Below are 18,708 nucleotides of genomic sequence, written 5' to 3' on the forward strand. Positions count from 1 at the left end.
TGAGAGTGAGTAAGGATGACTGAGAGAAAGAGTGAGTAATAGTGCGTAAGAGTGATTGAGAGTTAGAGTGAGAGTAAGAGTGATTGAGAGTTAGTGAGAGTAAGAGTGATTGAGAGTAAGAGTGATTGAGAGTAAAAGTGATTGAGAGTAAGAGTGATTGAGAGTAAGAGTGATTGGGAGTAAGAGTGATTGAGAGTAAGAGTGATTGGGAGTAAGAGTGATTGGGAGTAGGAGTAAGAATGAGAATAAGAGTGATTGAGAGTAAGAGTGAGTAAGAGTAAGAATGAGAGTAAGAGTGATTGAGAGTAAGAGTGATTGAGAGTAAGAGTGATTGAGAGTAAGAGTGATTGGGAGTAAGAGTGATTGAGAGTAAGAGTGATTGGGAGTAAGAGTGATTGGGAGTAGGAGTAAGAATGAGAATAAGAGTGATTGAGAGTAAGAGTGAGTAAGAGTAAGAATGAGAGTAAGAGTGGTGAGAGTAAGAGTGGATAAGAGTAAGTGAGAGTCAGTCGGTCAGGTGAATTCACAGTGAGAGGTTGTGTTAACCGGAGCTCCTGAGTGTTGTTATATTATCATAGCAATATGGAAGTTGTAGTTAAGGACCTGGTGACTCTAGTGGGAGCCCTGAGGACAGAGTTGGACTTTCTGCGGGAGGAGGTGCGTCAGCTTAAAGAACAACGAGAAGTAACGAAGGAGGAGACCAGCAGTAAAGGGACCTCGTCTTAAGAACATAAGAACATAAGAACAAAGGTAACTGCAGAAGGCCTATTGGCCCATACGAGGCAGCTCCTATTCTATAACCACCCAATCCCACTCATATACTTGTCCAACCCGTGCTTGAAACAATCGAGGGACCCCACCTCCACAATGTTACGCGGCAATTGGTTCCACAAATCAACAACCCTGTTACTGAACCAGTATTTACCCAAGTCTTTCCTAAATCTAAACTTATCCAATTTATATCCATTGTTTCGTGTTCTGTCCTGTGTTGATACTTTTAATACCCTATTAATATCCCCCCGGTTATGTCCATTCATCCACTTGTAAACCTCTATCATGTCACCCCTAACTCTTCGCCTTTCCAGTGAATGCAACTTAAGCTTTGTTAATCTTTCTTCATATGAAAGATTTCTAATTTGGGGAATTAACTTAGTCATCCTACGCTGGACTCGTTCAAGTGAATTTATATCCATTCTATAATATGGCGACCAAAACTGAACTGCATAATCTAAATGGGGCCTAACTAGAGCAAGATATAGCTTGAGAACCACACCAGGTGTCTTGTTACTAACGCTGCGATTAATAAATCCAAGTGTCCGATTTGCCTTATTACGAACATTTATGCATTGATCCTTTTGTTTTAAATTCTTACTAATCATAACTCCCAGATCCCTTTCGCAATCCGACTTCGCAATCACAACACCATCTAGCTCGTATCTTGTAACTCTATCATCATTACCTAACCTCAGAACTTTACATTTATCAGCATTAAACTGCATCTGCCAATCCTTTGACCATTTCAAAACCCTATCTAGATCAAATTGAAGTGATAGTGAGTCCTCCTCCGAATTAATTTCCCTACCGATTTTCGTATCATCGGCAAATTTGCAAATGTTGCTACTCAAACCTGAATCTAAATCATTTATATATATTATAAACAACAGAGGTCCCAGGACAGAGCCTTGAGGCACTCCACTTACAACATTTTCCCACTCTGACTTGATTCCATTTATACTAACTCTCTGTTTCCTTTGGTATAGCCATTCCCTAATCCAGCTTAATATAGCACCCCCAATACCATGAGACTCTATTTTTTTAATCAGTCTTTCATGTGGCACTGTATCAAAAGCTTTGCTAAAGTCAAGGTATACAACATCGCAATCCTTACCACTATCAACTGCCTCAACAATGCTAGAATAAAAAGATAACAAATTTGTTAAACATGAACGGCCATTTATAAAACCATGTTGCGACTCAATTATTAATTTATGTTTTTCAAGATGAAGACGAATTTTATTTGCTATTATAGATTCGAGTAACTTTCCCACAATAGACGTTAGGCTAATTGGTCGATAGTTAGACGCAAGTGATCTATCTCCTTTCTTAAAAACTGGTATCACATTAGCAACTTTCCAAAACTCTGGCACTCTGCCTGACTCTATTGATTTATTAAATATGGTTGACAGTGGGTCACAAAGCTCCTCTTTGCATTCTTTAAGCACCCTAGCAAACACTTCATCCGGCCCTGGGGATTTGTTTGGTTTGAGTTTTACTATTTGTTTAAGAACATCCTCCCTGGTAACTGCTAAACTCGTCAACCTGTCCTCGTCCCCACCCACATAGACTTGTTCGGCTGAAGGCATATTGTTAAGTTCCTCTTTAGTAAATACAGATACAAAATATTTATTAAAAATACTACTCATCTCTTCATCACTATCTGTTATTTGACCTGTCTCAGTTTTTAATGGACCTATCCTTTCCCTAGTCTTAGTACGATATAACTGAAAAAACCCTTTAGGATTTGTCTTTGCTTGCCCTGCTATGCGAACTTCATAGTTCCTTTTTGCTTTCCTTATCTCTTTTTTAACATTTCTAACCAGTTGTACGAATTCCTGTTCTAAAGTGACCTCCCCATTTTTAATCCTTTTGTACCAAGCTCTCTTTTTACCTATAAGGTTCTTCAAATTCTTTGTTATCCACTTTGGGTCATTAGTATACGATCTATTCAATTTGTATGGTATACTACGTTCCTGTGCTTTGTTTAGAATATTCTTAAATAAGTTATATATTGAATCCACATCGAAATCCCCATTTAAGTCACCTATCGCTGGGTTCATGTCTCGCTCCAAGACCGGCCCACACCCCATACCCAAGCCTTTCCAATCAATTTGACCCAAAAAATTTCTTAGGCTATTAAAATCAGCTTTTCGAAAATCTGGCACTTTAACAGAATTTTCTCCTACTGGTCTATTCCATTCTATGCTAAATCTGATTTCTTTGTGATCACTGCTCCCTAGCTCACTCCCTATTTCGATGTCATTAATTTGCGTTTCCCTGTTAGTTAACACTAAATCTAAAATATTATTTTCCCGTGTTGGTTCCTTAATGTGTTGCGTAAGAAAGCAATCGTCAATTAATTCTAGAAAATCTTCTGCTTCACTATTCCCTGTTTTGTTCAACCAGTTTATTCCGCTAAAATTAAAGTCACCCATGACATAAATACTGTTAGATCTAGATGCTCTAGATATTTCATCCCATAGATGCTTTGCTTCCATTCTGTCTAAATTTGGTGGCCTATATATTACTCCTATTATAAGTCTTGGAGAGTTGTGAAAGACAGGGGCCTTAAGAAGACTTTGATAAAGCCGCCTTCAAACGCCATAGCAACCTCTAATTCATTTGACGTTTTGGAGGACGAGTGCTGTGGAGAGACTGTGGATCGCGCAAAAGGGAAAGCAACGAAGAGAAAGGAAGCGCAGGCCCCTCAGAGGGTAAAGGAAGTACCTAAGCAAACATTAGTTGTGGGAGATTCCCAGATAAGGTATTTGGATAGAACGTTTTGTGCTAGAGATAGGGGGAACAGGTTAAGGGTTTGCTATCCCGGAGCTGGCATTGGTGATATTATAAACAACATGAATGATATTATGGCTGGTAATGGGAACAATCCCATTATTTGCATTAGCGTGGGAGGAAATGATGTTGGTCGAGTTAGGAGTGAGGAACTGATTCAGAGGTATAAAACAGCCATAGAGTTAGTTAGGAGCAAGGGAGGAATCCCGATCATATGTGGCATTCTTCCAAGAAAGGGAGTGGGAAATGAATGGATATCGAGGGCACTTGGTGTCAATTGCCGGCTGGAAAGATATTGCAAATCAAATGCAATATCTTTCATAGACAACTGGGAACACTTCTATGGAAAAAATGAAATGTATGCTCGTGATGGGGTGCATCTATCGAGAGCTGGGGTTGTTGCTGTTGCGAACTCGTTAGAAGAAGTGGTTAGAGGTGTTTGTTTGGGTTTAAACTGTTAGTAGATAGTGGTATGGGAATTGATTTGGAGGAAGGAGGTAATAAAAGTATGTGTTTGTGGGAGAAAGGAATTGGCAAAACGACCAGGGAAAGAGAAGATCCGCAAAATAACAATTCACTTAGGGTATATTACACTAACAGTAGAAGTCTAAGAAATAAAATTAACGAATTAAATGCTCTTGTCTGCACAGAAAAAATAGATATTATTGCACTTACCGAAACGTGGATGAATGTAGAAAATAGAGAACTATTAGCTGAATATCAAATATATGGATTTAAACTATTTCACACAGATAGATATATTAGACGAGGAGGTGGAGTAGCCATATATGTTAGGGACAATTTGAAATGTAGTCTCAAAGAGGGAATCAAAACAGAGCCACACACAGAAACTATTTGGATTGAATTAAACGAAAAAGCTAATAATATTATAATAGGAGTAATATATAGGCCACCAAATTTAGACAGAATGGAAGCAAAGCATCTATGGGATGAAATATCTAGAGCATCTAGATCTAACAGTATTTATGTCATGGGTGACTTTAATTTTAGCGGAATAAACTGGTTGAACAAAACAGGGAATAGTGAAGCAGAAGATTTTCTAGAATTAATTGACGATTGCTTTCTTACGCAACACATTAAGGAACCAACACGGGAAAATAATATTTTAGATTTAGTGTTAACTAACAGGGAAACGCAAATTAATGACATCGAAATAGGGAGTGAGCTAGGGAGCAGTGATCACAAAGAAATCAGATTTAGCATAGAATGGAATAGACCAGTAGGAGAAAATTCTGTTAAAGTGCCAGATTTTCGAAAAGCTGATTTTAATAGCCTAAGAAATTTTTTGGGTCAAATTGATTGGAAAGGCTTGGGTATGGGGTGTGGGCCGGTCTTGGAGCGAGACATGAACCCAGCGATAGGTGACTTAAATGGGGATTTCGATGTGGATTCAATATATAACTTATTTAAGAATATTCTAAACAAAGCACAGGAACGTAGTATACCATACAAATTGAATAGATCGTATACTAATGACCCAAAGTGGATAACAAAGAATTTGAAGAACCTTATAGGTAAAAAGAGAGCTTGGTACAAAAGGATTAAAAATGGGGAGGTCACTTTAGAACAGGAATTCGTACAACTGGTTAGAAATGTTAAAAAAGAGATAAGGAAAGCAAAAAGAAACTATGAAGTTCGCATAGCAGGGCAAGCAAAGACAAATCCTAAAGGGTTTTTTCAGTTATATCGTACTAAGACTAGGGAAAGGATAGGTCCATTAAAAACTGAGACAGGTCAAATAACAGATAGTGATGAAGAGATGAGTAGTATTTTTAATAAATATTTTGTATCTGTATTTACTAAAGAGGAACTTAACAATATGCCTTCAGCCGAACAAGTCTATGTGGGTGGGGACGAGGACAGGTTGACGAGTTTAGCAGTTACCAGGGAGGATGTTCTTAAACAAATAGTAAAACTCAAACCAAACAAATCCCCAGGGCCGGATGAAGTGTTTGCTAGGGTGCTTAAAGAATGCAAAGAGGAGCTTTGTGACCCACTGTCAACCATATTTAATAAATCAATAGAGTCAGGCAGAGTGCCAGAGTTTTGGAAAGTTGCTAATGTGATACCAGTTTTTAAGAAAGGAGATAGATCACTTGCGTCTAACTATCGACCAATTAGCCTAACGTCTATTGTGGGAAAGTTACTCGAATCTATAATAGCAAATAAAATTCGTCTTCATCTTGAAAAACATAAATTAATAATTGAGTCGCAACATGGTTTTATAAATGGCCGTTCATGTTTAACAAATTTGTTATCTTTTTATTCTAGCATTGTTGAGGCAGTTGATAGTGGTAAGGATTGCGATGTTGTATACCTTGACTTTAGCAAAGCTTTTGATACAGTGCCACATGAAAGACTGATTAAAAAAATAGAGTCTCATGGTATTGGGGGTGCTATATTAAGCTGGATTAGGGCATGGCTATACCAAAGGAAACAGAGAGTTAGTATAAATGGAATCAAGTCAGAGTGGGAAAATGTTGTAAGTGGAGTGCCTCAAGGCTCTGTCCTGGGACCTCTGTTGTTTATAATATATATAAATGATTTAGATTCAGGTTTGGGTAGCAACATTTGCAAATTTGCCGATGATACGAAAATCGGTAGGGAAATTAATTCGGAGGAGGACTCACTATCACTTCAAGTTGATCTAGATAGGGTTTTGAAATGGTCAAAGGATTGGCAGATGCAGTTTAATGCTGATAAATGTAAAGTTCTGAGGTTAGGTAAGGATGATAGAGTTACAAGATACGAGCTAGATGGTGTTGTGATTGCGAAGTCAGATTGCGAAAGGGATCTGGGAGTTATGATTAGTAAGAATTTAAAACAAAAGGATCAATGCATAAATGTTCGTAATAAGGCAAATCGGACACTTGGATTTATTAATCGCAGCGTTAGTAACAAGACACCTGGTGTGGTTCTCAAGCTATATCTTGCTCTAGTTAGGCCCCATTTAGATTATGCAGTTCAGTTTTGGTCGCCATATTATAGAATGGATATAAATTCACTTGAACGTGTCCAGCGTAGGATGACTAAGTTAATTCCCCAAATTAGAAATCTTTCATATGAAGAAAGATTAACAAAGCTTAAGTTGCATTCACTGGAAAGGCGAAGAGTTAGGGGCGACATGATAGAGGTTTACAAGTGGGTGAATGGACATAACAAGGGGGATATTAATAGGGTATTAAAAGTATCAACACAGGACAGAACACGAAACAATGGGTATAAATTGGATAAGTTTAGATTTAGGAAAGACTTGGGTAAATACTGGTTCAGTAACAGGGTTGTAGATTTGTGGAACCAATTGCCGCGTAACGTGGTGGAGGTGGGGTCCCTCGATTGTTTCAAGCGCGGGTTGGACAAGTATATGAGTGGGATTGGGTGGTTATAGAATAGGAGCTGCCTCGTATGGGCCAATAGGCCTTCTGCAGTTACCTTTGTTCTTATGTTCTTATGTTCTTATGAGTGATTGAGAGTAAGAGTGATTGAGAGTAAGAGTGATTGAGAGTAAGAGTGATTGGGAGTAAGAGTGATTGGGAGTAAGAGTAAGAGTAAGAATGAGAATAAGAGTGATTGAGAGTAAGAGTGATTGGGAGTAAGAGTAAGAATGTGAGTAGGAGTGATTGAGAGTAGGAGTGATTGGGAGTAGGAGTGATTGGGAGTAAGAGTGATTGAGAGTAAGAGTAATTGAGAGTAAGAGTAATTGAGAGTAAGAGTATGAGAGTAAGAGTGAGAGAGTGAGTATGAATGGGTAAGGGTGACTGAGAGTGAGTAAGAATGACAGAGTAAGAGTGACAGAGAGTAAGAGTGACAGAGAGTAAGAGTGACAGAGAGTAAGAGTGACAGAGAGTAAGAGTGACAGAGAGTAAGAGTGACAGAGAGTAAGAGTGACAGAGTAAGAGTGACAGAGAGTAAGAGTGACATAAGAACATAAGAACATAAGAACAAAGGTAACTGCAGAAGGCCTATTGGCCCATACGAGGCAGCTCCTATTCTATAACCACCCAATCCCACTCATATACTTGTCCAACCCGTGCTTGAAACAATCGAGGGACCCCACCTCCACAATGTTACGCGGCAATTGGTTCCACAAATCAACAACCCTGTTACTGAACCAGTATTTACCCAAGTCTTTCCTAAATCTAAACTTATCCAATTTATATCCATTGTTTCGTGTTCTGTCCTGTGTTGATACTTTTAATACCCTATTAATATCCCCCCGGTTATGTCCATTCATCCACTTGTAAACCTCTATCATAAGAACATAAGAACAAAGGTAACTGCAGAAGGCCTATTGGCCCATACGAGGCAGCTCCATCATGTCACCCCTAACTCTTCGCCTTTCCAGTGAATGCAACTTAAGCTTTGTTAATCTTTCTTCATATGAAAGATTTCTAATTTGGGGAATTAACTTAGTCATCCTACGCTGGACACGTTCAAGTGAATTTATATCCATTCTATAATATGGCGACCAAAACTGAACTGCATAATCTAAATGGGGCCTAACTAGAGCAAGATATAGCTTGAGAACCACACCAGGTGTCTTGTTACTAACGCTGCGATTAATAAATCCAAGTGTCCGATTTGCCTTATTACGAACATTTATGCATTGATCCTTTTGTTTTAAATTTTTACTAATCATAACTCCCAGATCCCTTTCGCAATCCGACTTCGCAATCACAACACCATCTAGCTCGTATCTTGTAACTCTATCATCATTACCTAACCTCAGAACTTTACATTTATCAGCATTAAACTGCATCTGCCAATCCTTTGACCATTTCAAAACCCTATCTAGATCAACTTGAAGTGATAGTGAGTCCTCCTCCGAATTAATTTCCCTACCGATTTTCGTATCATCGGCAAATTTGCAAATGTTGCTACTCAAACCTGAATCTAAATCATTTATATATATTATAAACAACAGAGGTCCCAGGACAGAGCCTTGAGGCACTCCACTTACAACATTTTCCCACTCTGACTTGATTCCATTTATACTAACTCTCTGTTTCCTTTGGTATAGCCATGCCCTAATCCAGCTTAATATAGCACCCCCAATACCATGAGACTCTATTTTTTTAATCAGTCTTTCATGTGGCACTGTATCAAAAGCTTTGCTAAAGTCAAGGTATACAACATCGCAATCCTTACCACTATCAACTGCCTCAACAATGCTAGAATAAAAAGATAACAAATTTGTTAAACATGAACGGCCATTTATAAAACCATGTTGCGACTCAATTATTAATTTATGTTTTTCAAGATGAAGACGAATTTTATTTGCTATTATAGATTCGAGTAACTTTCCCACAATAGACGTTAGGCTAATTGGTCGATAGTTAGACGCAAGTGATCTATCTCCTTTCTTAAAAACTGGTATCACATTAGCAACTTTCCAAAACTCTGGCACTCTGCCTGACTCTATTGATTTATTAAATATGGTTGACAGTGGGTCACAAAGCTCCTCTTTGCATTCTTTAAGCACCCTAGCAAACACTTCATCCGGCCCTGGGGATTTGTTTGGTTTGAGTTTTACTATTTGTTTAAGAACATCCTCCCTGGTAACTGCTAAACTCGTCAACCTGTCCTCGTCCCCACCCACATAGACTTGTTCGGCTGAAGGCATATTGTTAAGTTCCTCTTTAGTAAATACAGATACAAAATATTTATTAAAAATACTACTCATCTCTTCATCACTATCTGTTATTTGACCTGTCTCAGTTTTTAATGGACCTATCCTTTCCCTAGTCTTAGTACGATATAACTGAAAAAACCCTTTAGGATTTGTCTTTGCTTGCCCTGCTATGCGAACTTCATAGTTTCTTTTTGCTTTCCTTATCTCTTTTTTAACATTTCTAACCAGTTGTACGAATTCCTGTTCTAAAGTGACCTCCCCATTTTTAATCCTTTTGTACCAAGCTCTCTTTTTACCTATAAGGTTCTTCAAATTCTTTGTTATCCACTTTGGGTCATTAGTATACGATCTATTCAATTTGTATGGTATACTACGTTCCTGTGCTTTGTTTAGAATATTCTTAAATAAGTTATATATTGAATCCACATCGAAATCCCCATTTAAGTCACCTATCGCTGGGTTCATGTCTCGCTCCAAGACCGGCCCACACCCCATACCCAAGCCTTTCCAATCAATTTGACCCAAAAAATTTCTTAGGCTATTAAAATCAGCTTTTCGAAAATCTGGCACTTTAACAGAATTTTCTCCTACTGGTCTATTCCATTCTATGCTAAATCTGATTTCTTTGTGATCACTGCTCCCTAGCTCACTCCCTATTTCGATGTCATTAATTTGCGTTTCCCTGTTAGTTAACACTAAATCTAAAATATTATTTTCCCGTGTTGGTTCCTTAATGTGTTGCGTAAGAAAGCAATCGACAATTAATTCTAGAAAATCTTCTGCTTCACTATTCCCTGTTTTGTTCAACCAGTTTATTCCGCTAAAATTAAAGTCACCCATGACATAAATACTGTTAGATCTAGATGCTCTAGATATTTCATCCCATAGATGCTTTGCTTCCATTCTGTCTAAATTTGGTGGCCTATATATTACTCCTATTATAATATTATTAGCTTTTTCGTTTAATTCAATCCAAATAGTTTCTGTGTGTGGCTCTGTTTTGATTCCCTCTTTGAGACTACATTTCAAATTGTCCCTAACATATATGGCTACTCCACCTCCTCGTCTAATATATCTATCTGTGTGAAATAGTTTAAATCCATATATTTGATATTCAGCTAATAGTTCTCTATTTTCTACATTCATCCACGTTTCGGTAAGTGCAATAATATCTATTTTTTCTGTGCAGACAAGAGCATTTAATTCGTTAATTTTATTTCTTAGACTTCTACTGTTAGTGTAATATACCCTAAGTGAATTGTTATTTTGCGGACCTTCTCTTTCCCTGATCGTTTTGCCAATTCCTTTCTCCCACAAACACATACTTTTATTACCTCCTTCCTCCAAATCAATTCCCATACCTCTATCTACTAACAGTTTAAACCCAAACAAACACCTCTAACCACTTCTTCTAGCGAGTTCGCAACAGCAACAACCCCAGCTCTCGATAGATGCACCCCATCACGAGCATACATTTCATTTCTTCCATAGAAGTGTTCCCAGTTGTCTATGAAAGATATTGCATTTGATTTGCAATATCTTTCCAGCCGGCAATTGACACCAAGTGCCCTCGATATCCATTCATTTCCCACTCCCTTTCTTGGAAGAATGCCACATATGATCGGGATTCCTCCCTTGCTCCTAACTAACTCTATGGCTGTTTTATACCTCTGAATCAGTTCCTCACTCCTGACTCGACCAACATCATTTCCTCCCACGCTAATGCAAATAATGGGATTGTTCCCATTACCAGCCATAATATCATTCATGTTGTTTATAATATCACCAATGCCAGCTCCGGGATAGCAAACCCTTAACCTGTTCCCCCTATCTCTAGCACAAAACGTTCTATCCAAATACCTTATCTGGGAATCTCCCACAACTAATGTTTGCTTAGGTACTTCCTTTACTTTCTGAGGGGCCTGCGCTTCCTTTCTCTTCGTTGCTTTCCCTTTTGCGCGATCCACAGTCTCTCCACAGCACTCGTCCTCCAAAACGTCAAATGAATTTGAAGTTGCTATGGCGTTTGAAGGCGGCTTTATCAAAGTCTTCTTAAGGCCCCTGTCTTTCGCAACTCTCCAAGACTAGGTCCCTTTACTGCTGGTCTCCTCCTTCGTTACTTCTCGTTGTTTTTTAAGCTGACGCACCTCCTCCCGCAGAGAGTCCAACTCTGTCCTCAGGGCTCCCACTAGAGTCACCAGGTCCTTCACTACAACTTCCATATTGCTATGATAATATAACAACACTCAGGAGCTCCGGTTAACACAACCTCTCACTGTGACTTCACCTGACCGACTGTGTGACAGAGTAAGAGTGACAGAGTAAGAGTGATAGAGAGTAAGAGTGACAGAGTAAGAGTGACAGAGAGTAAGAGTGACCCAGCAAACACAAATCATCTACACAACGTTCGCCTATCTCTTCCCATAGGTGTGGGAATGATTTGCATTGAGAATGGTGCAGGAGAGCCTTTGAGAAACTTTTACTCAAAAAATCCAAACACAAAGGTTTAATTATAAATAGTTTTTCTACAATTATTTTCTTCCAAATGTAAAACAAATAGTTTTTACATGTTTAAGAACATAAGAACATAAGAACAAAGGTAACTGCAGAAGGCCTATTGGCCCATACGAGGCAGCTCCTATTCTATAACCACCCAAAATAAATTTTTAAATATAAAATATAAAATTTAAATATAAAATATATGGTGTTTTTTTGTAAAATTCATTAATAAATTGTGAATGATATATATTGGCTGAGTGAAACCTTTAAAATCCATTTAGTTATAATATGAACAGAAAAAAGTAGTTTTCCAAATTTTCTAAAAATCGCTCTTTTTAACACAATTTGACTCCTTATGCATTCCACTAAACACTAATATCATGTTTAAATATATAATTTATGTATTATTCCCTAAGATAATTTATATAAATTATAAAAGTTGCTGCAAAGTGGTGAGAAAGAATCTGAAAACGTTTTGTTGTCTTATATTGGCGTGTTCTTATTAACTAGAGTGAGTAAGAGTGAGCGAGAGTGGGTAAGAGTGAGTAAGAGTGACTGAAGGTGAGTGAGAGTGCCAGAGAGTGTGTAAGTGTGAGTAAGAGTGAGTATAAGTAAGAGTGACTGAGAGTAAGAGTGACAGAGTGAGTAAGAGTGAGAGTAAGGGTGACAGAATGAGTAAGAGTGAGAGTAAAGTGATTGAGAGTAAGGGTGAGAATGAGAGTAAGAGTGATTGAGAGTTAGAGTGAGAGTAAGAGTGATTGAGAGTTAGTGAGAGTAAGAGTGATTGAGAGTAAGAGTGATTGAGAGTAAGAGTGATTGAGAGTAAGAGTGATTGAGAGTAAGAGTGATTGGGAGTAAGAGTGATTGAGAGTAAGAGTGATTGGGAGTAAGAGTGATTGGGAGTAAGAGTGAGAGTAAGAGTAAGAATGAGAATAAGAGTGATTGAGAGTAAGAGTGATTGGGAGTAAGAGTAAGAATGAGAGTAGGAGTGATTGAGAGTAGGAGTGATTGGGAGTAGGAGTGATTGGGAGTAAGAGTGATTGAGAGTAAGAGTAATTGAGAGTAGGAGTATGAGAGTAAGAGTGAGAGAGTGAGTATGAATGGGTAAGGGTGACTGAGAGTGAGTAAGAGTGACAGAGTAAGAATGACAGAGTAAGAGTGATAGAGAGTAAGAGTGACAGAGAGTAAGAGTGACAGAGAGTAAGAGTGACAGAGTAAGAGTGACAGAGCAAGAGTGACAGAGAGTAAGAGTGACAGAGAGTAAGAGTGACAGAGAGTAAGAGTGACAGAGTAAGAGTGAGTATGAGAGTGAGTAAGGATGACTGAGAGAAAGAGTGAGTAATAGTGCGTAAGAGTGATTGAGAGTTAGAGTGAGAGTAAGAGTGATTGAGAGTTAGTGAGAGTAAGAGTGATTGAGAGTAAGAGTGATTGAGAGTAAAAGTGATTGAGAGTAAGAGTGATTGAGAGTAAGAGTGATTGGGAGTAAGAGTGATTGAGAGTAAGAGTGATTGGGAGTAAGAGTGATTGGGAGTAGGAGTAAGAATGAGAATAAGAGTGATTGAGAGTAAGAGTGAGTAAGAGTAAGAATGAGAGTAAAAGTGATTGAGAGTAAGAGTGATTGAGAGTAAGAGTGATTGAGAGTAAGAGTGATTGGGAGTAAGAGTGATTGAGAGTAAGAGTGATTGGGAGTAAGAGTGATTGGGAGTAGGAGTAAGAATGAGAATAAGAGTGATTGAGAGTAAGAGTGAGTAAGAGTAAGAATGAGAGTAAGAGTGATTGAGAGTAAGAGTGATTGAGAGTAAGAGTGATTGAGAGTAAGAGTGATTGGGAGTAAGAGTGATTGGGAGTAAGAGTAAGAGTGAGAGTAAGAGTAAGAATGAGAATAAGAGTGATTGAGAGTAAGAGTAACTGGGAGTAAGAGTAAGAATGTGAGTAGGAGTGATTGAGAGTAGGAGTGATTGGGAGTAGGAGTGATTGGGAGTAAGAGTGATTGAGAGTAAGAAAAATTGAGAGTAAGAGTAATTGAGAGTAAGAGTATGAGAGTAAGAGTGAGAGAGTGAGTATGAATGGGTAAGGGTGACTGAGAGTGAGTAAGAATGACAGAGTAAGAGTGACAGAGAGTAAGAGTGACAGAGAGTAAGAGTGACAGAGAGTAAGAGTGAAAGAGTAAGAGTGACAGAGAGTAAGAGTGACAGAGAGTAAGAGTGACAGAGAGTAAGAGTGACAGAGAGTAAGAGTGACAGAGAGTAAGAGTGACAGAGTAAGAGTGACAGAGTAAGAGTGACAGAGAGTAAGAGTGACAGAGTAAGAGTGACAGAACAAGAGTGATAGAGAGTAAGAGTGACAGAGTAAGAGTGACAGAGAGTAAGAGTGATCGACAGAGTAAGAGTGATAGAGAGTAAGAGTGACAGTGAGTAAGAGTGACAGAGAATAAGAGTGACAGAGTAAGAGTGACAGAGAGTAAGAGTGACAGAGTGTAAGAGTGACAGAGTAAGAGTGACAGAGAAAGAGTGACAGAGTAAGAGTGACAGAGTAAGAGTGACAGAGTAAGAGTGACAGAGTAAGAGTGACAGAGAGTAAGAGTGACAGAGTAAGAGAGTGAGAGTGATTATGAGAGAGTTAAGAGTGTGAGGTGTGAGAGAGTAGCAGGCCAGGGAGGCAGGATGTGTGGTCACAGGCGAGGCCTAGGCCTCGTGATCTCTAATGTTGGTTTTTATATATATGTTGGATTTTTTGTCCTGTTTCAAATTATAATTATTTAGCAGGAATGTAATAAGATATTGCACAGTATTAATGTGACAATAATATATGCATTATTTCCTTGATAATCAAACTTGTTGTTCAAAGATAATATACAATCTTTGAAAGAAACATTTTGAGAGCGCGAGCTGGCAACACTGGGCTGGTGGGTGAGAGAGACATATTGTTAGTTGTACTCAGACCTTCAGTGTTGAAGGGTGTGTCCCAGCTGGCCGCCACCAGCTGCCACCCGCCGCTACCCGCCGCCACCCGCCACCAGCCGCCACCCGCCACCACCCACCACCAGCCGCCACCCGCCACCACCCACCACCAGCCACCACCCACCACCAGCCGCCACCCGCCACCACCCATCACCCACCACCACCGCCGCCACCACCCATCACCGCCGCCACCCGCCACCACCCACCACCAGCCGCCACCCGCCACCACCCACCACCAGCCGCCACCCGCCACCACCCACCACCAGCCGCCACCCACCACCAGCCGCCACCCGCCACCAGCCACCGCCACCCACCACCGCCACTCACCACCCGCCGCCACCACCCACCACCCGCCGCCACCCGCCACCCACCACCAGCCGCCACCCGCCACCACCCGCCACCAGCCGCCACCCGCCACCACCCGCCACCAGCCGCCACCCGCCACCACCCGCCACCAGCCGCCACCCGCCACCGCCACCGCCACTCACCACCCGCCGCCACCACCCACCACCAGCCGCCACCCGCCACCAGCCACCACCAGCCGCCACCTGCCACCACCCACCACCAGCCGCCACCTGCCGCCACCCGCCACCCACCATCAGCCGTAACCCGCCGCCACCCGCCACCCATCACCAGCCGCCACCCATCACAAGCCGCCACCCGCCACCACCCACCACCAGCCGCCACCCGCCACCCGCCACCACCCACCACCAGCCGCCACCCGCCACCAGCCGCCACCCGCCACCACCCACCGCCACCCACCACCGCCACTCACCACCCGCCGCCACCACCCACCACCAGCCACCGCCACCCACCACCAGCCACCGCCACCCACCACCGCCACCCGCCGCCACCACCCACCACCACCACCCACCACCACCAGCCGCCGCCACCACCACCACCCACCACCACCGCCGCCACCACCCATCACCCACCACCACCGCCGCCACCACCCATCACCGCCGCCACCCGCCACCACCCACCACCAGCCGCCACCCGCCACCACCCACCACCAGCCACCACCCGCCACCACCCACCACCCGCCACCAGCCACCGCCACTGTCCGCCCGCCGCCACTGTCCGCCCGCCGCCACTGTCCGCCCGCCGCCGCCCTGTCCGCCCGCCGCCACTATCCGCCACCGCCACCACTGTCCGCCCGCCGCCACTATCCGCCACCGCCGCCACTGTCCGCCCGACGCCACTGTCCACCCGCCGCCACTATCCGCCACCGCCGCCACTGTCCGCCCGCCGCCACTGTCCGGCCGCTGCCACTATCCGCCACCGCCACCACTGTCCGCCACCGCCACCACTGTCTGCCACCGCCACCACTGTCCGCCCGCCGCCACCACTGTCCGCCCGCCGCCACCACTGTCCGCCCGCCGCCACCACTGTCCGCCCGCCGCCACCACTGTCCGCCCGCCGCCTCCACTGTCCGCCCGCCGCCACCACTGTCCGCCCGCCGCCGCCACTGTCCGCCCGCCGCCGCCACTGTCCGCCCGCCGCCGCCACTGTCCGCCCGCCGCCGCCACTGTCCGCCCGCCGCCGCCACTGTCCGCCCGCCGCCGCCACTGTCCACCCGCCGCCACTGTCCACCACCGCCGCCAAAGCCGACACGGTCCGCCCGCCGCCACTATCCGCCACAGCCGCCACTGTCCGCCCGCCGCCACTGTCCGCCCGCCGCCACTGTCCGCCCGCCGCCACTATCTGCGTCCGCCGCCACTGTCCGCCCGCCGCCACTATCCGCCACCGCCGCCACTGTCCGCCCGCCGCCGCCCCTGTCCGCCCGCCGCCGCCACTGTCCGCCCGCCGCCACTGTCCGCCCGCCGCCACTATCCGCCACCGCCGCCACTGTCCGCCACAGCCGCCACTCTCCGCCGTAGAGCCTCCCCTCTCTCCGTTAGTAAATAATTATAATTGTTAGTAAATAATAAAAGAAATATAAATTATTAGATTTTTTTTACCCTTAAATTGGTTTTAATATTTAAATTGAAAATAATAATATAATATAAAATATAATAAAAATAATATAATATAAAATATAATTTAATTTCAAGAAATTTAACTTTAAACACAAAGATGTGAAAAGGGTTCAGATTATTGGCTCAAACCTTTCATAAGAGATTCATATTGGTATATGAATGGATTATGAATGACTCATGTTAGGAGTGTAAAGTTGCCACAACATCTCAAATTAGTGTTAGATACATATGTCTTGGTTATAAGTTTTGGAAACCTATTTAAGTCCACACACAATATCGTATCTGATACGATAAAACAAACGTTTCCAATACTTTCAAATACTTTCCAGATATGTTGTGGCAACCTAAAATTGCTTGCTGGGGACAGAGTAAGAGTGATAGAGAGTAAGAGTGACAGTGAGTAAGAGTGACAGAGAATAAGAGTGACAGAGTAAGAGTGACAGAGAGTAAGAGTGACAGAGTGTAAGAGTGACAGAGTAAGAGTGACAGAGAAAGAGTGACAGAGTAAGAGTGACAGAGTAAGAGTGACAGAGTAAGAGTGACAGAGAGTAAGAGTGACAGAGTAAGAGAGTGAGAGTGATTATGAGAGAGTTAAGAGTGTGAGGTGTGAGAGAGTAGCAGGCCAGGGAGGCAGGATGTGTGGTCACAGGCGAGGCCTAGGCCTCGTGATCTCTAATGTTGGTTTTTATATATATGTTGGATTTTTTGTCCTGTTTCAAATTATAATTACTTAGCAGGAATGTAATAAGATATTGCACAGTATTAATGTGACAATAATATATGCATTATTTCCTTGATAATCAAACTTGTTGTTCAAAGATAATATACAATCTTTGAAGGAAACATTTTGAGAGCGCGAGCTGGCAACACTGGGCTGGTGGGTGAGAGAGACATATGGTTAGTTGTACTCAGACCTTCAGTGTTGAAGGGTGTGTCCCAGCTGGCCGCCACCAGCTGCCACCCGCCGCTACCCGCCGCCACCCGCCACCAGCCGCCACCCGCCACCACCCACCACCAGCCGCCACCCGCCACCACCCACCACCAGCCACCACCCACCACCAGCCGCCACCCGCCACCACCCATCACCCACCACCACCGCCGCCACCACCCATCACCGCCGCCACCCGCCACCACCCACCACCAGCCGCCACCCGCCACCACCCACCACCAGCCGCCACCCGCCACCACCCACCACCAGCCGCCACCCACCACCAGCCGCCACCCGCCACCAGCCACCGCCACCCACCACCGCCACTCACCACCCGCCGCCACCACCCACCACCCGCCGCCACCCGCCACCCACCACCAGCCGCCACCCGCCACCACCCGCCACCAGCCGCCACCCGCCACCACCCGCCACCAGCCGCCACCCGCCACCACCCGCCACCAGCCGCCACCCGCCACCGCCACCGCCACTCACCACCCGCCGCCACCACCCACCACCAGCCGCCACCCGCCACCAGCCACCACCAGCCGCCACCTGCCACCACCCACCACCAGCCGCCACCCGCCGCCACCCGCCACCCACCATCAGCCGCCACCCGCCGCCACCCGCCACCCATCACCAGCCGCCACCCACCACAAGCCGCCACCCGCCACCACCCACCACCAGCCGCCACCCGCCACCATCCACCACCAGCCGCCACCCGCCACCAGCCGCCACCCGCCACCACCCACCGCCACCCACCACCGCCACTCACCACCCGCCGCCACCACCCACCACCAGCCACCGCCACCCGCCACCACCCACCGCCACCCACCACCGCCACTCACCACCCGCCGCCACCACCCACCACCAGCCACCGCCACCCGCCACCAGCCACCGCCACCCACCACCGCCACCCGCCGCCACCACCCACCACCACCACCCACCACCACCAGCCGCCGCCGCCACCACCACCCACCACCACCGCCGCCACCACCCATCACCCACCACCACCGCCGCCACCACCCATCACCGCCGCCACCCGCCACCACCCACCACCAGCCGCCACCCGCCACCACCCACCACCAGCCACCACCCGCCACCACCCACCACCCGCCACCA

Source organism: Procambarus clarkii, chromosome 84 (assembly GCF_040958095.1).
Source record: "Procambarus clarkii isolate CNS0578487 chromosome 84, FALCON_Pclarkii_2.0, whole genome shotgun sequence".
NCBI lineage: Eukaryota > Metazoa > Arthropoda > Malacostraca > Decapoda > Cambaridae > Procambarus > Procambarus clarkii.